Source organism: Balaenoptera acutorostrata, chromosome 18, assembly GCF_949987535.1.
Source record: "Balaenoptera acutorostrata chromosome 18, mBalAcu1.1, whole genome shotgun sequence".
Lineage (NCBI taxonomy): Eukaryota > Metazoa > Chordata > Mammalia > Artiodactyla > Balaenopteridae > Balaenoptera > Balaenoptera acutorostrata.
Window position 1 is genome coordinate 50,415,449 of NC_080081.1, and position 19,124 is coordinate 50,434,572.

Sequence of the window (19,124 nt, forward strand, 5' to 3'; positions counted from 1 at the left end):
TGTGGCTTGAATTCTTCATCTGTAAAATGTGAATATTAATATTAGCAATATTATAAATGACAATTCTTGTTACCCAATTTATAAAGAAGGAAGCCAGATCTCACAGAGTTGATGTCATTTAGCTGAAATCAAAAATAACTGGTGTAAAGTGATACATTTAGAGTCAATAACTAGTAAGTAGCAAAATCAGGATTTGAATACAAAAGGAACAATTTTTTCCTTCTTTGGTATTAGTGAAATATATTTATGAATTTACAAAGGATTATAAATTCTTTAATGGAGATCTTCCTCCAACATAATATTAACATCAGCTTAGCAAGGGATAGTTTATATTTAAGTAACATTTAATTTTGTTTCAAACATATTTGTCTCAGATATTTCAGAGCAGGCCATTCAAATCAAGACCAATTTGAAAAGCTAGTAATCTCCAGGAAGTGGATAGGGGCCAAAAGCAAATTGTTAGTTATAGCAGGTAAAACTTTCTTCCTTCACCCACCATGTTTTGTCATGTCTTTCTTGGATATGACTGCATGCAAGGGGCAAGGACAGAGACCACATGAAACCTCTTTGATGTGACCAAATTATTGTATCCTACAAAAGTAACAGAGCCTCAAGATTTGAACATATTAACGATCTCTGAATAACCCTAAGCTTAACTTTGTCACTACTTTATCAGGAATAAGAATAATAGTAGTGGTCTAAGTCTCCTCCCTTGCTTAACTAGACAAGGTCCTCTTCCAGGTGTAGTGATGATGGAATAGCACAGGAAAGGATACTGCCCTTCAATTATGTCCCTCACACTATCCAGCAGACACTCATGGAATTTTCTACAAAGTACTTGGCAAGTAGTTGCTACTCCTCTGCTTATATATACTTTATTGTTTATTTTTTGGAGAATTTGTGAGAAGAGTTGATAAATAGCTATATCACACTACTACTGACCTTGGAAGCCTTACCAGAATATTGCATATTCATTTAGTTACTTCAGGAATATGGAGCTTGCATTTAGGGTTGGCATCATAAAAGAGTCTTTTTCCTACAGACACTCATACACACACACACACACACACACACACAGAGAGAGAGAGAGAGAGAGAGAGAGAGAGAGAGAGAAAACCTAGAGAGAAAACCTAGAGAGAAAACCTAGAGGACTGTAGTCAAAGAACTGAGGAAGACCCATCTTCCCCAGGTTTTGCTTCTCAGGTGGAATTTTACTTCTTTAGAGGTAATAGTGATAAAAAATCGAGATGAAATAAAGTAGTGATCAGATAATACATACTGTGTTTACATGCATTTCTAACCCTGAATTAGTTGCCATCCCTTAATCATGCCTTAAGTTTTCCTAAATATTTTCCTTTTCACTAGAATGCCTTAGTACCTCATCTCTACCTGTGTAAATTATATCAATCCTTTACATTGATATCCTATAAGGTCATCCCTTAATATCCTTTAAGGCCCACTCAGAAAGCCCACATCTTTGTAAATCCTCTCTTGATTCCTTACAATTGAATATGATTGCTCCTTTCTTAAACTGTTATGGTAATTTATGTATAATATCTATGACACACATTTTATTTTGTTCTGCATTATTCTCTGCTTAATTGTTGTATCACTCTTCTCCATCTGAAATTATAAAGATGTAGAAAATAATGGTTTTCTCATTCCTATGTACCCCACAGTGTCTAGCACAGTGTTTTACAAATAGCATACCCTGAATGAAAGTTGAAATGAATCAGTCTGCCCTTTTCTAATAGTGCCTGTAACAGTGTTATTTTCCCTCTGATAGAAAATTAGTTGAACATCTGGAAAATTAGGAATATGTCTCTTCAGTTATCTTAGTATATAAGAAGTACAAGAGCTACACAACTTCTGACCCTCAACTGGCTTCCACTAGTCCAGATCCTGGGTCTGAACAATACTTAGTACAGTTGAGTTAACAACGAGCCTATAAATTAAGAAAGAAAAAAGTATGCAAGCCTTATCATTTATGAATCATCATAAACAAATGGTACCAAATAAATATGAATATATTCAGGATCCATAAATAAATTTATTTATATAAATATTTGATATATAGTATATGTATTGTGTATGTATGTATGTATATATATATATATATATATATAATCTCCAGGATACATAAACAAATGAAATATATAGTTAACATTAAAGGCCGTTTTCTAAAATCATGGCTTACATAACCCCTATTTTGCACATGGGGTGTCTTAGTGCATTACTTTATTGTCCTAAAATTATTGTTTAATTTTAAAGGATTCCATTTAAGCTTCTTAAAATATGACATGGTAATCATTAGCATAATTTGTATGAATAACAAATAACAATGATGATACTGCAGTTCTTTTAATGAAATAATTTGTTATTTAAGCTGTCTAAGCAGTATGCATGACAGCTACCCTATCAACAGAGGAGTTAATTCAATGCACATGGAAGAACAGTTTAAATATTAAGCAATCAATCAATCATTCTCTCATCCTAGTTAATGAATAAGAGTATTACTTCAGTTGTTTCTTCTCTACTGAAAGGATGAACATAATCAAACTTGAATTTTATAGGAAATGGGAAGAATTAACATTTATACTCCATATCCATATATGCTTCTCATGGGTTAGAATTACTTGGGAATAATATTAAGTATATTAATGAAGATTCAAACTTATAAAAATTATTTTAGCTCTAGTTAGTTTTTGCTAATAATCACTGAAACTGTTAACATGATCAAAACATTTGGTTTAAATCATTTGCACATATTTTATTAACAGGACAAGTTTCTTTCATGAATAACAGAGGTGATTTACCAAGTTTTATATATACTGTAAGTATCAGAGAAATTTTACTGTGTTTTGCCCCATGAAATAACAATCTTTGTTATCAGTTGACTATGGGTTTGTACCATGAAAAGACCCTGGATTATATATAGAGCAAGTTCATCTGTGTAAAAGTAGGTTATGAAAATAGAGTAACTAAACTAAGATCTTTACTGCACTCTTATGAATATGTAAGCAGAGAATACCGGTAGATAGGAACAAATGTATTTCAATCAAGGAAAAACTAAAAAGATTTGACAAAAAGAGAGTGCAGTTTTGTCCCAGACCTCCTGAAAATGCCCAAGAAACTAGCATACAGAAAGTAACAGACTAGTAAGAGTTTGGACCTTTTGATAATTGTTTGTGGGCAAAAATTGGAAAGTTTCATAATGGTTAGGAGGTTTTTACATAGAAAGCAGCAATCATTCAGGCCTTATCCTATTAAAAAGAGCTCATGGTAAGGAAGTGTCCAGGATTCTTTCCAATAAAACAGCATCTTAGTGTTTCTCCTCCTGCCAGTGAGGTTGGCTTAAATTAAGTGAGCATAAAGAATATGTGTATATATAAGTAATAGATAGAAATGATACAGAATGAATGTTGATGATTGATTACTGTATTAAATTTAGGAACCACTGTCTTAAGAATTTACCTCTAAATTCTTATTTGAATACTTACCATTTGTTTAACTGGAAATAATATTATAAAAAGGATGGTAAAAAAAATAATCAATAGGATTTAAATATAATTAGCTACTTAGCTAGAAAATATTTGAGATATTGATTTTTATGGAATCCAGAAAACAGAGTTTGTTATAGAGAAAAGAGTAAAAGTTCACCAAAATATTCAAAACTAAAAATAAAATGAACAACAAAAAATTTAAAAGCCTTTTCATTCATTCTATTGAATTGATAGAGTATGTACATAGGTGTTTTCCTTCTCAGAGTCTTTATTGGTGGAGCCCCCATGAGGCTGCATATAGAGCTAAAATTGTCATTGCCAAAGGACCACTTATAATATGACCACAGATATTTCTTCCCATTTAACATCAGCTGTTCTTTGGTCTATCACATCAAAATTGCTTCAGCTATTTTCTCCTTCACAATCCTATATTTCAAACATCCTACAATACAATAAAAATGCATATATTTTTAACAATCAAAGTTGAAATTCTGAAGAAAGATGCAGGATTTCATGAAAGTGATGGAAGTGATGTCAGAGAACTGCAACTGCTAGAATCAAATGTAAAATAATACAAAACAGGTCAATACAAAAATAATAACCACTCATGATGAAAAATTTACACAGCATCTTGACAAGATTTATTTTTTTTATTTTTAAGCTAATCTCCCAAACCTTATTTTGTTCTCTCTACACATAAAATTTTAATCTTTGCTTTAAGTGGATTTACTTTGAGTGCCATTTTTTTTTCTGGAACTGATTATTCTTAGATAATGAGTTCTTATATCAAAATAATAAAATGATGCAACCATAACATTCTAAAAAATGTATACTGCAGTTGATCAGAAAATTCCTTTAATTTAGAAAAAAAATAAACTGGGTTGTATTTAGGAAGATAAACGAGGAAAGCAACTGGTACCTGCAAACAGCAGAGATAAAATTTCCTCCCCAAGCAACCTCAGACAAGCTCTAAGTTCAGAATCAATAAATCCAAAGAACAGAAGATGAGAAGAAATCGTCTAGGTAATTTATTACCAAACTTTAATTAAAACATCTGAGCTGGCCTGAGCTTCCTTTCTTCTACCCCCTTGCCCTACATACAAAGCACAGGCAGCAACTGTTGTGGCCAGATTTATAATTGAGACCCACTCTTTAAATTGAGTGACAGAGAGGCCATGGGTAGCTCTAAATGTGGGTGTTGGGGACCAAGAGAAATAAATCATTGCTTCTGAGGGAAAAAGTTTAGAAAACATGCAAGACCATCTTTGCCTCATTTGTGGTCAAAGAGTAAAATTTCTGAACTTTGGCAGTCGTGCTATGTTCAGGCACTCTGCAGTGTAGCATCCTGCCCATGGCCATCCTCTTACATGGAGAAGCTCATCAGCCTTCCTTACTAGGAAGTGATCTCTTAGAACTGAAGAGAAAACCTGTATCAACATCCTATATTAAATGACCTGGCCTTTCTCATAAAAAAAAAAAAAAAAAAAATGAAGTGAGAAATAAAGACTACTGTACATAAATAGAATAACAAGGACATGAAAAAAAGACAATGTTGATACCAAGTAATTCAGGAAGAAAACATTAAAAGTAACAATCATACCACTACTTTCTAATACATGTCTATAGAAAGATTAGGTTAGTCTAAAATACACATTGAAAAACAGACCTCGCTGTAACTAAGTAAAGAGCAAAGAGAGCAAGTAAAATTTGCTTGATTTTTGAAATAGAAATTATTGAATAAACTGAATAATACATTAGCAGGGCTAAAAACCAACTTCTTGATAAAATAAGTAGACAATTTTTATTTATTTAGTGGTTATGATAGGCTAGGCACTGTTCTGTAAACTTGATATATTCTTAACTAATTTCATTCTCACAACAAATCGTTTGATACTCTTATCATCTGCAGCTCACAAATGAGGAAACTGAGGCAGAGAGAAGCTGACTAGCTTAAGACTATACAGCTAATAATGACACAATGCTAGTTAGCCACATTCTGAATCTAGGTGGTTCTGTGGCAAAACCATATACCTACCAATTGGGCTTCATTAATCTTGAAGACAAAGTTAAGAGAATATGCAAATGTTTAGAGCCAAAATTGCAGAGTTTTAAAAATACAAAAGAAAGAAAAATATGGAATTAAGAATATTTTAAAAAATATGGAGAAGTACCAACTAGGTCCATTATTAATTTAAAAGGAACAACAATACAAAAAAGTTTTCTGAGTGGAAAAAATATATGTGGGTCTTTATACTGAAAGTCTCCACTGAATAAAAGCAGAAGAAAAATTTTCAAGACTCACTCTTAAATATACCCAGGTTAAATTTCAGAACACTAAGGATGTTGAAAAATTCTAAAGGTATCCAGAGACAAAAGCAAGGTTACCTACGATACAACAAAAGTCAAAATGACATCAGATTTTACATCAGTAGCAGTTGCATCTGAGGGCAAAATTAAATCTCTTAGGATGTGAAAAAATTTATAAAATGTATTGATATGTTTATCAACAAATACATATAATATTTTCTGTTCGTGTTATAAAAGGATCTGTAAGAAATATCAAAAATTATAGTAAGGTTTGGTAATCCTTAGAGAAATTAGTCTAAAAGCAGCTGCATTCTAACCTGTCCTGCCAAACGGGCAGAGACAAATCTCTTAAAATAATCCTTCAGTAAGAAGAGGAAAAGTTTAATTTAGTAATATATTAAAAACAACAATAGCAACAACACAGAATGGAGTCTAATGATAGCTACAATATTAACATTTTTATTAAGGAATAGAAATTCTAACAAATGGAAATAAGGAGCATTGGATTTAGAATGGAAGGACAGAAGATTTAAGAAACAGTGGAAATTCTGTGTGGTCTAGAAGAGGTAAAACAAATTACATAAAAATTAAAAGAGAATAATTTGAGATATTTTCTGAGCATGAGCACAGTTTAGTCACTTGGGCTTAATCCCATTTCATTTCTTTGGGACCAAGCATACCACCTGGATCTGCAATAACTCATATAAACACAATGCTGAAAATTCTATATATGTACACTGTATCTTATAACTGAAAATTGACCTGTGAACATTAATAACTTGGCTGCAGCTGCAGAGTTGATTCAGTATTTATAGACAATAAAAACATAGCAAAATTACTTCATATTCATCTGTACAAATACAATATTCTAATATTACTTTAATTAAAGTGGTGTTAATTAGAAGAGTGGTATGTCTTCTAAATGTTCATATTAGACTCCATGAATTTTACTTATGTTTTATCATATATTCAAACAAAATATCACATAATAAATATTTATTCTCTTTTATAAATATTCTATGCATGACTATACCATTTCTATATTTTTCAACATATTGATATTGAAGGATTTTGATGAGCAGGAACTGGAAAGAGCTAAATTGGTAGGCGATTTAACTCTGGTACATTTTCATTCCATTATAATTGTTTTCTCTGTAAATGAGAAACATATCTCTTTCTGATTTCCCTTTTACTTCCATTCCTTTTCTTCAACCCCATTCTCACACTTTAAATTAGGTTAAAATTAGATCATGAGACCCGTGTATTTGGAAAAGTTGGTAGAGAATGCTATTGGTCCATTTATATGCTCATTTATTTATTATATTTCTAACTTCTTAGGTAAATTATCTTAATTACCTTTAACTCTCCAAATTCAAGGCAGATATGCAAGGTCAGTTATTCTATTTCAGTTGTCAGTTGATAATCAGTGATTTTTGAAAAAGATATATCTCTAGTTGAGTGACTGTATGTAGTAATGAAAATACTTAATATTATTAAAATGGAATAAACTGTTTCAAGAAATCCAAAAGGTGATGGATAATAGAAGGAAAAATTAATCCAATCATTTTCATGGTCACCTAACATTAGACCAAGTTCAAGGCTGGTTTACCACAAAATAATTTGAGAACTTGTGACATCTTTTGGCTGTCTTTTGTTTTCAGTTCTATTTGTAAATATGCAGTCTGCCTAACTGCCAAAAAACAGGCGCTCTTTGCGTTTCATGACTTTAAAACCCTAGGACATAAGTAGGATTCTGTCAGGTAAGATAAATGTGAGAATAAACAACAGAATCCATACCTTTTTAGCAGCTACATGTTGCCACATTAATCATTCCAGAGCATCCTCTCCACACTCAATGAAAATTGCAGTTGAGTTTAACATACCAAAACCCTTTGATTGCCAGAGGCATTGGCATTGCTCTGCTGAAAATACTTTCAGAATCCTCAGGGAGTCTGATATGGGGTAAGCTCTCCCCGGTGGTTGATTAATACTTTGTCTCCTAAAATACTGCAAGGCTTCCATGGTGTTTATACTAGCCATTCCATATATATAACAATGTAAAATCAGCAGAGAAGTTTTGCTTTGAATTGCTGCGTCCACTTTACAATAGTAGTTTTGACACAGCATCTTAATATCAAACAGTCTACAATGGGGCACTATTCTATTCACAAGTAAATGATATTACTTTGTTTTCCAGTCCACAGCCAGTTTTTCTTGTAGTTTTTGCTGTTGTTTCCTTTGGGGGAGGTAGGAGATACACTGGGAGAAGCTTTTGTGAGAACCACTAAACAAGAGGATAACATCTGTACTACCAGCTATATAACCATTGATATTGAGAATTAGAGTTCCCTTGTTGTGGTTTGAACACAAACTGTAACTTCAATATTACTTTAACAGAGCTCTCAACTATAGGTTGTTTCAAAAATGAAATTTAATAAATATCACTCTAAAGTGGTGTGTGTGTATTTGTGTGTGTGTGTGTGTTTGGTATTTTATGTTTCAATATAATATAAAGAGAATCTTAGGTAGACACCTCATTGTTCTTGCATCTAAGAAAATCATGTTAAAAACTGAGTGTACTGTCTTATCAAAAAGAAAAATTAAACTTGTTTTAGACAAAGTGCTTCGCATACACTATAATAATATGATAAATTCCTCATTAGTTATACCCATTCTACATAGAAAGTAAAAGTTTGTTTGGTTTACTTTTTCATTTAATTTTCATGCATTTGTTCTGAGGAAGGAAAAGCTTGTGTGTAGTTTGGAAAAGCTTTGAAGCATTTGCTAAAGATATGACGTTTCTGTAAAGTCATTACTCTGGCTGTAACATCACTCTCCTTGCTAACCCATGTGATTCTGTTAACTTCCTAGATGCAAAATGGGCCTCATTGTTTTCATAAGAGTAAATTCATATATTTTTACATTAGCTGATCAGTTGAATAGATCATAAAAAACTATATGTGGATTCTTTCATAAATCAATTTAGTGTTTTAAAGGGAGTAATTATTATTTTTTACTGTAGGATGAAACTGCTCCCTAAATTTAATTAATGGGAGATACAGACTTTAGTGTATAAAGAGGCCTTAAAAGTTAATGTTTACAAAAACAGTAACAATAAGTGCCTTTTTTAAACACCGTCTAGTCTCAAAACATGGCTTACCTGTTCCTTCATACCTAATTCATTCAAATAGAGATAAAAAACAAAACCAAACCCACTGTCTTAGCTATGGTCTAATGTGGACATAGCCATGCTAACAATTGATTTTGACTACTGAAGTGGCTGCAAGTAAAAAAAAGTACAGTGGGAACTGAACCATAATTTAAACTCAGATTTTCTCATACTAAGTCCAGCATTAAAGACTATATCATGCTGATATTCCATAATACAAATTAAAATAAAGAATAATATTGTAGCTACTTTGTATATCATTCAATTTTGGTTTCAAGTATTCCTAAATTAAAGTCTTCCTATTCCTTATCAAGTACTATTTTAAGAGATCTACCTCTGCAGATAGTAAATACATCTCTTCCAATTTTATAAGATACACTTGATGAAAAATATTTTTTTTAATTCTAAGAAGCTTTGTACTAATTTAAGTTTAGCTAAATAATACAGCTGATTTTGTACTAATTTTACTGAAGCTTGTCAGATCCTTGATACAACTTTTGTTCTTATAGAACCTTAAAAAATAAACATGATTTTTTCTAAGTGTTTGCTAATAAACATTCCACTGAACTCTTCCTTTTATAAGCAAAAGAGATCAATTCAAGAAAAAATCCATAGAATTTTTTTTCCCACTTTTGGATTCTTAAAATGAAATTTTTCTTTTTTAGGTTACTGAGGTGATAATTAATAATGCAGAATGGAATAATTATAGCTGGATGGTTTCTAAATATCACCTACAATACCAATGCCATGCTGCCACATATGTACTTGCCCATAGTCAGACTTTTTCCTATTTCCTATAGCAACTATTACAAAGTTTTATTCTCCATATTCTCCTATTCAACCTGGTCCAGTGCAAAGGAACAGAGCAAGACGATGCTTAAAGTGTTCACTTCCCTCAGTGCCCTGAGATTAAACTTATCTGTATCTGAATCCTTCTTTCATCCCTTTTGCCTCAGCCTCCCTCCTTATCTATTATTTTTTTCTTTCGATTTCTCTTCATATCTAGACTCTTTGAAAATAACACAAAACAAGAATAAAATTTTCCATTGTCTCAAATCAGTTCACATCTCAACCACAACTTTTAACTTCCATTCCAAAATTCTATTGCTACTGAAGTCACCCATGCAAAAACCGGTCTTAAATTTTCATTTAGTCTGAACTATTATTAGCTTTTGACATTGTTACTCACCCAACTATATTTGTGAAACTCTCCTCTTCCTTGCATCTCATGAGCTTACTTTTCCATGGTCTTCTCCTATCATCAATATAACTACTCCTCTTAGGATTCTTAACAGATCTCTCTCCTTATACACACAGTAAATTTTAGTGCTCTCTGTTAGACACTGGCTCACCTCTTTCCCCATATGCTGTTTCTGAGTGAAATCATCTTCAGAATCAACTGTTCTTCTGACAGATGGATCATTGCCATATCTATACTCTTCCTCTCTTCTGAGATCCACTACCTTCCGCTATCTTCTGTGTATCTAACAAACAGACAATTTCAAATTGACATGAATCAATCTATATTCATTAGCCTCTACTTCTAAGTCTTACTCCTCCTGTGCCATCTTGCTTAATGATATCATCATTTACTTAATATTACAAATAAGAAACACTAGAGTCAACCTCAGCTACTTTCTTTTCCTCAATATCCACTACCTGTTTCACAATTAAATCCATCAATGTGTCTTACTATTTTATCAGTTAAATAGATTTTAGGATATAGCTTTGTGGGGGGAGGAAAAATACTTTCCTCTACCCTTCTTCTGGTTGGTTTAATAATTAAATTGACATGACACAGATTAACAGGAGAGAATCAAATTTAATTATGTACCTCTGGGAGTTCCATAAGAATATGAAGCCCAATGACAAGTTAAGCAATTGAAGCTTATGTGCCATCAGAAAGAAGGAAGAGGGGGAAGGGTTTGAGACTTCTAAAGGTAGGAATGCAATTTGCTGGAAGATGAAAAAGAGCAAATGTTTGGTAAACAAGTGTTTGCTGGGCCATGCAGAGACAATGGGACACAGAGAGGACTTTGATCAAACAGGCCTTGCTAAGTTTCCCCAAGTCTACCTCACCTAGCTCATATTATATGTTGGTTATTTATGATGATAGTTCTGCTAGAACAGGCCCTTTATCTTATTTTAGGCAGTTAAGAGAGGAGGTAAATGCTCTTCCTGAGACATTTACTTATTAAAAACAATCAGCCCCAAATAATCCTCAAGCCAAAGAGACACATTTTGGGGTGGCAAGTATTTCCCCCCTACAGCTTAAAGTTTTTATCTAGACATTGTCGAGACTTTGACTTCAGTTTACATTTTGGAACATGTAGTCAAGGAAAAAATGAAATGAGAAAAATAAACTTGGAGAGAATTGCATGATACATTTGTATCTGTCCTTTAAAAAATGAATATGAGGTTAGATAAAAATATTTCACTAATCATGCAGTCACTTATTTTTATGATATGATATTAAATCATAAAGCCATAAAATTTTAAAAAGAATAAAAATGTTAGAATCCAATTTCAATACATCTCTTTTTCATCATTTTTATTGCAATTTTTTTTTTTTTAGTTTAAATTCTCATCATAATGTACTAAATCTCCTAGTTGTTCTCCTTGCCTCAGAAATTTTCCTCTTTCTATCTTTCCCCCCTTGCTTTTTGTTTTTACTTCCTTCAGGGTTAGCTTTCTAAAAGTCAGAATTGTATAATCAATACACTATACTGAAACCACTCACATGTGCAAAGAAAACCGAGCTTTTGCACTTGTTCTGTAACTGATTCAATCTTACAAATAAGCCCTTCTACCTAATATGTAATGAAAAACACTAGTCTTTAATTCAACTTTGAAAATTTAGTTTTATAATAATTTAAGTAGTCTATTTTACATGTTCATTCTTTTTAGGCAAAAAGGATTTGTCTGTTACCTTTTAGATATGCAAGCTCTCCCACCTTCTCTTCACCCTGTCACAAAGAAGTGTTTCGGAATATGGAGGCAGGTAAGGTTTTGTTGATCTAATGGCCTCTGCTGTAGTGGTTATAGTAACTCTTGTCTGGTCCCTAGTCCAGGTACTGGTGGTGAGACAGGAAGGGGACGGGGTACAACCTTTAAAAGAATGACATAGCCCGAAGACATGACATAAACTGATTAGAACCAACTAAGTCCAAGATGGACCAAGACAGTTCCTAGGCTGACCATGTTAAGGTAAAAAGTGGTCAATGCAACCACATGCATCAGTGGTGCTTCCTGACTGACTCAGGTGTCCCTTAGCTTACACACATAGTAGCTTCTCAGGGTGTCTCCCATGTCCTCCTGAATCCTGGACTCCTCTGCTTATCATGCAGTCTCAACTTCTGGATAAACTTTCACTTTGAAAGAGCAGACCTTATTCAGACTGCTAACCTTGATATCAACTACTTTCTCAGTCTCCTCTATGGAGCACCAGAAGGTTCTGCAGACTAATGTCTGCCTGTGGGTATTGAGGCAATTGGTAAAGTCAAAACTGGATTTCAAGTAACCATGATGTATGCAGCTGTGGACAAAATATGTTTCCTGCCATTTCAGTAAACTCAGATGTTGAGCCATGAAGCCATCAGGCACTGCAGCCATCCCCAACAGTGCACCTTGAGGGGAATTCAGGATGGAGGAAAACAGGACACTGGCCCTAGATAGTTAAGGTGCATATCAAAGGAATAATTTCAATAATTCCAGATTCTTGCATATTCCTATACATAGAAAAATACTAAAGTCATAAACTTGAGATGTCTGTTTTTTGTGATTAGCATTAATCTTTTGATGTTCAACTACATTTTTTTCCCCAGCAAAAACACTTGTATATCCTGGCTTCTCCCTTCCTCTCTGGAACAGTCCCTCAGAGCTATCTGAGAGGCTATGTTCCAGGCTATAGTTCTCAGTAAGCCTGCCGAATAAAACACAATTATCAAGTTTTAGGTTGTGCATTTTTTTTTTTTTTTCAGTCGATACAGCACTGTACTCTGATGGGGCCATCCTCTGGGTTTGTGTGAAGGAGTAACCTAGAAGGTGATCTCCTCCTAGAGTCTCGTACATGAGTGGTAGACAGTAAACTTTGTCTTTAGCACACCATTCCTATGGAATCCTGGAGTCTGAAGGAATGTACAGTTATTGTTTTTTTTCTGAAGTTGTGATGGACACATTATGAGCTGTTTGCACTTCTGTTTCTCTCTCTCTTTTTTTTTTTTTTGTCTTTTTTTTTTGTACTGAAGTACAGAAACAGACTCTCTCCTCTATTTTTAACACAATCCTCAAGAACTGGAGGGGACCAGTTTTTCTATTTTCTACTTCCTGCCTGATTAGGTCTTCCCTTATCTAAAAGTTTATTATCAAGTTTGCCAGTTCAAATCATTAGTTGACAATAAATAAATAAATAAATAAATAAATAAATAAATAAAAGAATGATAATGAAATTTAGCTTACTCACTTTTTTGTTACACAAGATAATGTCCTCCTCTTCCTTGAGATAATAAATTTCTTGGCTTGGTGGAGGTGGAAACCTGCAAAAGAATGTTATAAAATGTTATAGTATAAGCCTTGACAGTTGGTTTTTCTTCCTTGTAATGCAAGTGCCTGACTTAAGCTTTGATTGCCTAAGTATTCACTTCAAAGAGGCATCCACTTCAAAGGCAACTATCTCTAATAAACATATTGCCCCACACATGACCAGATAAAGAGCCAGCCCCGCAGCCTCCATTGTTTTAGAGCTCTTAGTTGATTTCAATAAATGACCATTTAGGAGCCCTGTTTTCCCCTTCCTATGTTTTAATTCCCGCTGTTTTGTTTCAAATTCACCAGTAGAGTCAACTCCAGAAACTCTAGGCCTCCACATTAGACCCCAATAAAAACAGACCTCCAGTCCCTCACATTTTCTCTCTCTCTCTACCTGTGACCTTACAGTGTGAACCCAGGTGTGCCCTGTACCCTCCAGTAGTTGTAATAAAGCCTTGTTCTTTTTTTTTTTCCTGAAGTTCACTGGTTGTTACTGCTAACGGTATCCTGCAATCATAGTAAGAATCACAAGGGCTGGTCCAGCAACAACATTAGTTATGGATAGGCTAAGATGGGCACAAAACAAAGATAAAGTAAAAGATCAAGTTAATGTTTTCAAATTGTTTTCTCCGTAATACTTTCTTGGTAAAATTTGATGATCCTTTTTTTTTTTTTTTTTTTTTTTCCCCAAATGTTAAAGCAGGGCTTGGGAAACTATAGTCTATTTCCTGTTTTTGTAAATAATGTTTTTTTGGAATAGAAACACATCCATTCATCCACATGTATATTTACCCAATATGGGAGATTTAAAGATAAAATGATAGCCCAGAAAGATGCACTAAATAGAGCAGTAAAAATTGAAAGAGTAATAGACACCCAGATCACCATAGTCTTCTTACAAACATGTGGACTTGCTAATGTGCTTTTAATGAGCTAGTGAGTTTTTGCACTACAAAGCACTAGGTGTTTCAAATCTTCCTTATGGCTGCATCATATATACCTACCACTGATCTTCTCCTAAACCCCACTTAAAGTTAGTTAGTAGAATGAGGTCACCAACAAACAAAATATTCAATTTCATTTTGATGACAACTCACTGCAAAGTAATTATGCTAATATTAATGCTGTCCTTCAGAATATTGCTTACTAACTAACTGACATGCTCAGATAATAATACTGATTGACATTTATTCAGTACTTGCTATGTGGCTTACGTACCGTAACTCAGATAATTCTTGAACAACTCTTTGAGGTATACAAATAATTTAGCTTGGTTTTACAGATATTAATTTGTCTGAAGACACATAGCCATTAAATAACAGGGACTTGACCCAGGTCTTTACTACGGATTATTTCCACAAATAACACTAGGTTCTGGATAATATAGGACCTATAGCCTATAGCATATATTTCATGAAACTGTCTAGATCATTTAGCAGTTTTCAGTGGTATACCATGCACCAATGGCACAAAGGTGAGTGAGATGTGATCCCTACCCACAAAAGACTTACATTCTAATTGGAGAGACAAAATATGCAAGTAAATTTCATATAAGTAATGCAGTGGTGGCCCTACAGGTATACTGGGCAAACCTACCTGAGTGATGATAGCAAGAGTGTTAAGTAAATAATGAGAAAGGAAAATTTGTGAACTTAGACTTAAAATATTTCCAAATGACACTTACAGCAAAGTATATATATGTGTATGTGTATGTATGTAGGTGTGTGTATATATATATATATATATATATATATATATATATATATATATGAAGTCTAGACATAGATAAGCAGACCTGAATATGAGCCATTTGGTTTTCAAAGACTAAAACGTTAAAACAGTAATGTAAACTGAATCAAAGTTTTTAATATTAACAATGATTGGACACAGAAAATTAGTGACTAGACAAATAGAAAGATGGGAATACAAAACATACAGATATTGAAAAATAGACCATGTAAGTGTTAAAGGTCAGCCAGAAAACTGAAACTTGGAAAGCTGTCTTAAAAAGGATCCACAATACTAACATTTTCCAAAAAGAGCCTTGTTAACTGTGGCAGTGCTTGCTCATTTGGGGGTACAATAGTTCTAGACAAGTAGTAGATGTTTGAGAGAAAAAGTCTAACATTTGTGCCGCTTTTTCATGTTTTAAATTATATTTTAATATATTTAAAATTATATACTTTATATATTATTTTTTCTGGTATGCAAGAACACATATTTATGAAAATTTGTGTGATTACCTTATAGCTAGTGAGTATATAAGAGAGCAATTCCAAGTATTTGGGCTTAAGACATTTTGGGGAAAAAAGGATACTTAGCACAAGTCATAAATTTACACGCAGCAGTACCTGATACAAACAGTTGTATAAATTCTAATCAAGAACTTTGTTATATATATATAATATATATATATATATATATTATATATACTATATAAATTATATATATACTATATATATTATATATAGTATATATATAATATATATATATATTATATATAGTGAGGTATGAGATAAGAATTTCTGTTACCTTCCCATTTCATCTTCAGGGATCACTGCATCATTTTTCAATAAAGCAAACATATTACGTATGTATGTGCCCAAAATTATGTTGAACTCTATTAACTGATTTAAAGGGTCCATAGAAGAGAATTTTGTCATGAAATAGCTTTTATTTTTCTTAGAATGACAATAATCACTGAAATAGAAAAGTATATTTATACCTCCTGGCTATGTAAACTTAAAACCAGAAAGGAGAATTCTAATCACAACCAAGTGACAGAAGAATAACCCTACCTTTGATGGACTGAATGTGTGTGCGCTCCTTAAATTCATATGATGAAACCCTAACCCCCAATTTGAAGGCATCTGGAGGTAGGGCCTTAAGGAAATAGTTAAGTTAAGATGGGGTCATGAGGGTGGAAACACTGTGATGGGATTTATGTCCTTATAATAAGAGGAAGAGATCAGAGCTCTCTGCCTTGTGAAGACATAACAGTGGCTTGCATAAGGTGGCCATCTGCAAGCCAGGAAGAGAGTTCCACCAGAATTTGATCATGCTGGCACCCTGATTTTGGACTTCTAGCTTCCAGAATTGTGAGAAATAGACTTCTGCTTTTAAGCCATTTTGTTATGGCAAACTAAGCTGACTAAGACACATTTTGGTAACCAGAGTGAGGTATTGCGGTAACAAATACCTAAAAAACTGTGGAAATAGCTTCGGAACTGGGTAACAGGTAGAGGCTGAAAGAGTTTTGAGGTGCAAGCTAGGAAAAGCCTACTTTGTTATGAAGAGAGTGTTAAGGGTGTTTCTGGTGGATGCGCAAGAAGAAAAGAGGAGAGCTATAGAAAGAGCTTCCATCTTCTTAGAGAATATGTAAAATAATTATGAACAGAATGTTGGTAGAAATATGTATGTTAAGGGTGATTCTGGTGAGGTCTTGGTTGGAAATGAGGAAGATGTTATCAGAAACTGGAGGAAAGGTAATTCTTGTTAAAAAGTTACAAACTCTTGACTGAACAGTGTTCTAGTGTTTTTGTGGAAAGTAGAACTTGCAAGCAATGAATTTGTATATTTAGCTGAGGAGATTTCTATACACAGTTTTGAAGGAGAGTCTCGGTTCCTCCTGACAGGAGAGAGATAAACTGAAGATGGAATTGTTAAGCAAAAAGGAACCATAACTCGGAGATTTTGAAAATTCTCAGCCTATCAGTATTTCAAAAAATGAGAAAGCCTGTTCAGAAGAGAACACTAAGGGCGTGGACAAAAAGTCATATGAGAAGGAGACAAGTAACGATGTGAATCCTGGACTAAATCAGCCATTCAAGAAAAAAAACAAAACAAAACACAAAAACTGCCAGTATGAACTAAAGGGGAAAGAGAAGGGGTGAAATGAAGGAAGGCTGTCAGACTTCTTAGACTGTACAGGACCATGTCATAAATCTTTTCAGCCACAAATGTGCCTTATTCTTCAAGACAGGGAAGAATGACTGTGAACGTGATTCAACGATCATCAGGGCTGCCTCAATGGTTTTAAAGGTGAGGTGGGGGTCTATCTCCCCAGTTTCAGCAGACCAGATTGTGGCTATCTGGAACCATAAGGGCAGGGCCACTTGAGCTCTGAGGACAGGGTCTCCCAGGGTCTTGGGTGCAAAAATTCTGCCTAGAACAAGTGCAAGGTAGTACCACAGCCTCATAGGGTCTGGAAGATGGAACTGCCATCCCTGTAGGTCCAGAAAACAAAGCATCAAATCAAAAAGGATAATTCCTGAGCCTTAACAGCCAACGGTATTTTCCTTGCTAGGTTTTGAACTTGCTTAGGACCGATCATTCCCTTTATCATTGTGTTGTCTCCCTTTCAGAATAGGAATGCCTATCTTTTTTTATTTTTATTTTTTAACATCTTTATGGAAGTATAATTCCTTTACATGGTGTGTTAGTTTCTGCTTTATAACAAAGTGAATCAGTTATACATATAAATATGTTCCCATATCTCTTCCCTCTTGCATCTCCCTCCCTCCCACCCTCCCTATCCCACCCCTCTAGGTGGTCACAGAGCACCGAGCTGATCTCCCTGTGCTATGCGGCTGCTTCCAACTAGCTATCTATTTTCCATTTGGTAGTGTCTATATGTCCATGCCACTCTCTCACCCTGTCACATCATACCCCTGCCCCTCCCCATATCCTCAAGTCCATTCTCTAGTAGGTCTGTGTCTTTATTTCCGTCTTGCCACTAAGTTCTTCATGACCTTTTTTTTTTTTTTTTCTCTCAGATTCCATATATATGTGTTAGCATACTGTATTTGTTTTTCTCTTTCTGACTTACTTCACTCTGTATGACAGACTCTAGGTCCCTCCACCTCACTAAAAATAACTCCACTTCGTTTCTTTTTATGGCTGAGTAATATTCCATTGTATATATGTGCACATCTTCTTTATCCATTCATCCAATGATGGACACTTAGGTTGCTTCCATGTCCTGGCTATTGTAAATAGAGCTGCAATGAACATTTTGGTACATGACTCTTTTTGAATTATGGTTTTCTCAGGGTATATGCTCAGTAGTGGGATTGCTGGGTCATATGGTAGTTCTATTTTTAGTTTTTTAAGAAACCTCCATACTGTTCTCCATAGTGGCTGTATCAATTTACATTCCCACCAACAGTGCAAGAGTGTTCCCTTTCCTCCACACCCTCTCCAGCATTTATTGTTTCTAGATTGTTTGATGATGGCCATTCTGACCAGTGTGAGATGATATCTCCTTGTAGTTTTGTTTACATTTCTCTAATGATTAATGACGTTGAGCATTCTTACATGTGTTTGTTGGCAATCTGTATATCTTCTTTGGAGAAATGTCTATTTAGGTCTTCTGCCCATTTTTGGATTGGGTGGTTTGCTTTTTTGTTATTGAACTGCATGAGCTCCTTGTAAATCTTGGAGATTAATCTTTTGTCAGTTGCTTCATTTGCAAATAATTTCTCCCATTCTGAGGGTTGTCTTTTGGTCTTGTTTATGGTTTCCTTTGCTGTGCAAAAGCTTCTAAGTTTCATTAGGTCCCATTTGTTTATTTGTGTTTTTATTTCCATTTCTCTAGGAGGTGGGTCAAAAAGGATCTT